This window comes from Grammomys surdaster, unplaced genomic scaffold (genome assembly GCF_004785775.1).
Source record: "Grammomys surdaster isolate TR1022 unplaced genomic scaffold, NIH_TR_1.0 125284, whole genome shotgun sequence".
Classification (NCBI taxonomy): Eukaryota; Metazoa; Chordata; class Mammalia; order Rodentia; family Muridae; genus Grammomys; species Grammomys surdaster.
Genome location: NW_021620163.1, coordinates 149068 through 155480, shown reverse-complemented (window position 1 = coordinate 155480; position 6413 = coordinate 149068). Strand labels below are relative to the sequence as shown.

The 6413-nt window shown below is 38.0% G+C and overlaps 1 pseudogene; it reads left to right on the top strand.

Annotated features, from left to right (window-relative positions):
• The first annotated feature begins 3169 nt into the window (after positions 1–3169).
• On the top strand, positions 3170–5138 carry LOC114637437 (annotated as a pseudogene).
• Positions 5139–6413: the final 1275 nt, after the last annotated feature.

The following is a 6413-nucleotide window of genomic DNA, read 5'->3' as shown; positions in this document are numbered from 1 at the left end:
GACATAGTGCTTGGTTTTATGTTAGAGAAATTCCCTTCAGCTGTTCTCCAAGAACGATCTTCTTTTTAGGGAACTAATAGTTTTTTTCTCTCTCTCTCTTCTAGTTTGCTCTGCTGGTTTCCCTAAATGTCTCAACATTCTTTGTCTTGCTGTTTCTGAAATGTTTGGGAAAGGACTTTTCCCTGCTTACCGTCACTGTCTTCATAATAGATTATGGAGTTTCTCTTTTGATGTTTTGGTGATTTGGACATGTTTAAGCAATCATGCCATGACAAGAAGCGCTGAAGCAGATCTTATCTTTATCTAGGATTTTCCTGTGGTAGAAATGAAATTGTCATAGGACATTAATTGTACTTAATTCACAGCATTCAATTGATGACCTTATTTTGATCATAATTCCCTTTTCTTAATTATGAGTTGCCATATAACAGTTTAAAAGGAACATTTTATATTTGTTTGCAATATTGCATAGAGTTTTACAGCATATCAATGTAAAAAATGACCCTCTACAAATAACACTTTATACAGTCTCAAGAAACACCACATTTGTATCCAAACATAGGAAAGATGACTTTACTCACAATAGTTGAATAGGTACTTAGAAAGCAAGCCATGTATTATTGCAAAGATAATAAAAAACTCAAATGTTGATGCTTTCTATACTACTTGATTTCTACATGAAGATGAAAGTGAAATATGTTTGATTACATTAAACATGAAGAAATTAAACATTAAAGAGAAGGAAGATGGAAAATATTGAGCAAGAAAGCAAGCAAGTAGCATTATTAGATGAATGGAGGAAGAAAGGAGAGGAAGAATGAAAAGAGGAAGGAAGGAAGGAACGAAGGAAGGAACGAAGGAAGGAAGAAAGGAAGGAAGGAGTGACGGCGCAAACAAAGATCTTTACTTTTTAACTTCTGCTTTTTGGGCATGTAGGCAGTTACTTCTATTAAGTGCTATTTTCTGTTTTTCTATATCATTTTAATAGTTTCTGAATGACTTGATTTGGGTCATAAAATCTGAAATACACATAAGGTATCTGTATATAATGCCTCCAAGAACCTAGTTATGAAGTAAAAATCTCAACACTTTCATTAAACATATGATGTCCTGGCCACAAAATAATTTAATTTGACCAGGTCATGTTGTGGTATCAAAAGGAGCTGGGATGCAGAGTGGGTAGAATGTGGATTACATATGTAGATCCCAGCCTGTGGCTGCCCTCAGTCATTTTCATGTCCCTGTAAGGAACCTCAGCAAGCTAAGTGGCTCAGAAAGCTGGACTTGGGTGGCATCATTTCCATCCCTAGCCATTTCCTGGCTAAGGAAAAGATTTGAAATTCCTCTCTCTTTATGTGTGATTAAAATGTGATTATTTTTAAATTTTGAAGAGAGGGTGCTTCTTAGTTCCTTTTTTGCACATTCTCTACTCTTCATTCATTGTGGAGTGTTTATCTTTTCTAAAGAGATACCTGTCTGTTGTTCAAGGTCCTTAGTATAGAACTCCATTTTTGTCAGCAGTCTTAATTCTTGGTTATCTAAACCAGTCTTTAATTTCACTCCGGCTGCTGAAAGAGGCAGGAGTTCTTCCTACTAGTTAAATGAGTATATGGCTCTGCTTTTGTTCCATTGTTAACAGTTGGGGCATCAGGAATCCATCTACTGCTATGACCTCCCATTCAGAAAATAATCTGCTTTTTAGTGTTTTGTGTTTGTGTGTGTGTGTGTGTGTGTGTGTGTGCTATATCCAGGTTAAGATTCTTTTAAATTTCTTTCTTCAGTTTCACTTAACTTTTAAATCTGTAGACAATCTTTCGACAATAACAGAAAGTTGTTTGTGTCTTGATGTCTCGAATATTGCCTTTGTCCCCTGCTCACTTTTAGTACTTATTTAAATCTTTGAAAATGTGTCTGATGCCATCTCTCCACATCTGTCTCCCTCCTTCCCTTTTTCAGGTGTTTGATCTACATTCTGGATAAAGTCATGTTCACTCTCTCACTTTATTTATTCTGTTTTTATCTAATAGTCTGCCCAATCTAATTTATGTTTAAAGTGTTTGGTTTTGTTTTTAATTTGTGGAAATACAGTTGAATCTTGTTTAAATATGATAACATTTTGTATAGTTTTCCATAGATTTTGTTCATTTTCATATATGTATGTATATGTATATATTTTAAAATAAAAATTTCTATTTATTCTTTGAAAAAAAATTTAAAGTATATTTATATAATTAAAAACATCACTGAAAATGTAAACATATGCTTATGAGTCTTACCGTATAGTATTTTATTGAAATACCTAGAGATGGCCAGTTCTTATTCTCTGTGAAGAAATTTCTACTCAGTGGTGAGCAAAATGCAATGTTTGTACCAAATTATTCCTTCCAATCTAGCAGATGCACCAGTAAAGGTAGACAATGTTCCCAATGTTCCTCTCATACGATCTTAATCACATTTTAAGAATAAAAAAAAAAAAAACAGAGCCAAAATAACGGAACCAAAATCTCTCCTTAATTGCTAGTGGAATTTAATGTGGTTTTCCTGAGAGAGGATCTACCTCTGAGACTAATCCTAAACTCCCTCATGGTTTCAACAATTTCTTTCCCATGAGTTGCTGAGATACAATACCTTTATACTTTTTCAATAGCTAGAGTGTTCACACTTCTATTGCATTCAAAGTCTGCTTTAAAATGTACTTTGGGAGGCTCTATTGATAATCATTTTGCAAATTTTGTCGGGAACTGACTGTTACATGATGGATGGGATACTGCATCACTATGTAGAATTTAAGTGGGATTGATGTATGCTTTACCAATGTAACAGATGAGTTTTGTCATAAAGCATCTATCAATATATCTTTAAGAAAAATAGGAAGTTTTCTGGGAAAACATTACCAATGAAAGTATGCAGTAATAGAAGTATCTTTATTTCTTCTCGGATGTTTGCCTTCATTTTGATTTCTTGACAATTTCTCACATATCACATATCACTGCATCATTATGTATCATTATGTCCTCCTTCCTATGCTGATGACTACCTCTTTCCAGATAATCTTTCTATATTCCTGCCTTTTGTTTTTGACCCAATGACTTTAGAATTGCTTGTAGAAACATGAGTAGAGAACTATCAAGGCATGTACACTTTCCCTATGGCTAAATAATTTAAGAAAATGATACTTCGGCTAATGAGCAAGTTGGCAAGGCAAGACAGAAACTTCATTCCCCTCTGTTCAGGATCCCAGAAATTATGCTCCTTCTCTCACCATGAACTGCTCTCGAGTTCCTTGCAAGTTGTGCTAACTGCTTACCACCCCAGCGGCAAGGACCAGGTCGTTGGGGACAGCCATGCAAAGGGAGGCGACGAAGCCACCTCCAGTCGCAGATATGGTCAGTATACCATGAAAACAGAAAGCTCCACCAAAGTTTCAGAAAGACCTCCATTTGATTGATCAAGTTCTCAGGATTCTCTGGATGAAGTATCAATGGAAGCCTATTGGACAGAACTAGAAAACATCAAGAGGTCGAATGAAAATCGCCAAGAAGGTCAAGAGGCCATAGTTGTCAAAGAGCCTGATGAGGGAGAACTGGAGGAAGAGTGGCTCAAGGAGGCAGGTCTGTCCAATCTTTTTGGAGAGTCTGCTGATGACCCGCAGGAAACCATTGTGTTTTTATCTACACTGACCCGGAATCAGGAGCAGCTGTTCAGAAATGTGTAGAAACAGTTTCCCAGACCTTGAGGAAGAAAAACAAACAGCACCACATTCCTGACGTCAGAGACATATTTGCTCAACAGAGAGAGGCACAGGAAAAATCTCCAGATGACTCAGACTTGCGGTCAGTCAGAACAAACGAAAACAAAGGCCAAGGAAAAGATGACCAGCCATCTAGTGGGGCTGTTAATAACAAGGAACTGATTCCACTGGTGCCTGATGACATACCTGCCTCTGAAACAGACATCAATCTGAAGGTGTCATTTGCAGAACAAGCCGTCAATCAGAAAGAGTTCGGTAAGGAGAGGACACAGAAGATCAAAGGCAATGATCACCCTTTGCCCAGTTTCAGACTGCCAAAATATAAAACAGGTGCAACGAGGATTGGAGACTAGGCACTCCAAGACATGAAGAAAGTTTGCTATCTATCCCTGATTGTACTCACTGCCCTATATGATGTGTTGGGCATAGAACTCAAACAACAGAAGGCTGTGAAAATCAAAACCAGAGACTCTGGTCTTTTTGGTATTCCTTTAACTATATTGTTAGAACAAGATCAAAGAAAAGTGCCTGAAACTCGAATACCCTTGATCTTTCAAAAACTGATTTCTCACATTGAAGAAGGCGGTCTGGAAACTGAGGGCCTCCTACAGATACCAGGAGCAGCCATGAGAATCAAGAATCTTTGCCAAGAGCTAGAAGTGAAGTTTTATGAGGGGACTTTCAACTGGGAAAGTGTCAAGCAGCATGATGCTGCCAGCCTGCTGAAGCTCTTTCTGTGAGAGCTGCCCCAGCCACTGCTGACCATGGAATATCTCAAAGCCTTCCAGGCTGTCCAGAATCTTCCAACAAAAAAGGAACAATTGCAGACTTTGAACCTCCTTGTCATTCTTCTATCTGATGCAAACAGAAACACACTGAAGGCCTTGCTTGAATTTCTCAAAAGAGTCATAGATAACAAAGAGAAGAACAAGATGACAGCTGTGAATGTGGCAATGGTCATGGCCCTAAATCTCATTATGTGCAACGCACTGGACTTGAAGTCCAGTGAACAGCAAGAATTTAAAATGGCAGCTGGGACAGCAAATGTCATGCACTTATTGATTAGGTACCAGAAACTTCTATGGACAATCCCTAACTTTATTGTAAACCAAGTGAGGAAGCAGAATACTGAGAATCGAAAGAAGGAAAGTAAAGCCATGAAGAAATTGCTGAAGAAAATGCCTTATGACCAGGAAAAACATGAAAAGCAAGACAAAACTGCAAATGGTGCTGATGTTCCTCAGGGAGTGATAAGAGTGAAAGCACCCCATGGAAACTTTCAAAAGTTTCCATGGCAATACAGCTAAATGAAGAACTAAAAGCCAGCGATGTACTTGCCAGGTTTCTTAGCCAAGGAAGTGGGGTTGCCCAGACACTCAAGAACCCTAACCCTAACCCTAACCCTAACCCTAACCCTAACCCTAACCCTTTCATCATTGATGAAAGGTAGCATTTGTGGATGAGGCACTGATATGTTGGTGACACTGTTCATAGATCTTTAGGAGAAGCTGTGCGTTCTCAGAAGCTCTTGATGCCACTCTAGGAAGGAAAGTGCTGTTCATGAGAACAGGGAATGTTGAGCATACAGTGGCGAGAGTGGCCTGTGGATGGATGAGCGCTGTGGTAGCGCCATGGATGGGTGCTTCGGTAATGCCATGGGATTTGTGCCATTGTTTTTGTATTTAAAGAAATTTTATAATTAAATGACTTTTTCTAAACAAAAAGAAAAAAAGAAAAAAGAAAATGATACTTCCTTTTTAGGAACCTTTGACTGTCAGTATCTTCTTAGTAAGGAGTCAGGAGGAGTACTCAAGAGTTCCTCCTCTATCAATGTTGTATGGTTGAAAGGCCAAATCCTCTGTTAGTCTTCTGCAGGTATCTACAGGCACTATATGTTCACAATCACAGTGGCTATGTTTTTCAGGAAGACAGAGTGATACAAGGCAAATGTTCCTATCCCAAAATGGAGCACTGAGGGCACAGGGAAGAAAATCATAGAACAAAAGCAATGATAAAACTCAGTAGAGCTATTTACTAATCCTACTGATCCATGTTCCTGTCATCTTGACTTGCACTGAAGAAGGAATGAGATCTGTAGAGATTCCATAGTTCAACTATTCCAAATCTACTGACCACCACAGAGGCATACACCATTATGAACCCTTTCTACCACAAGCTTAGGAATTTGCTCTGCCTATGTCACATGACCAGAAATCTCTGCACTCTAGTATCTCCATTGCAATGAAGGCTTTACCTTCACAGCTTTTAGCAATGGCTTATCAAATGTTCCCTGTAAGGACTCCAAGTCTTCTCCCCTTTGCTAAGATTCATTCCCTGTCATAAAATCAGTTGCAAAATGCCATAAATGTTAAAATATTACATAATTTATGACTATTAAAACAGTAGCAGATGTAAATACTGCTACAATTAGCTGAAACTTTAAGATGTGGCCAGAACACTTTGTTCATAGCTATATGAGCTTCTATGTCCTCAAAAGGAGAAGAAATTTCTTGAGAATTTCAGGAGCAGTGAACTTTTCCAGTTATATTCTCACATGATTCTTTCTTCTTTCTGTTAAGTTCACATTTTCTTATTTTGGAGCCTTCTGTGAGTGGTGTCATGCTTTAGGCTCATTTACTTTTTTCACAGTTCAGAAAAGGAT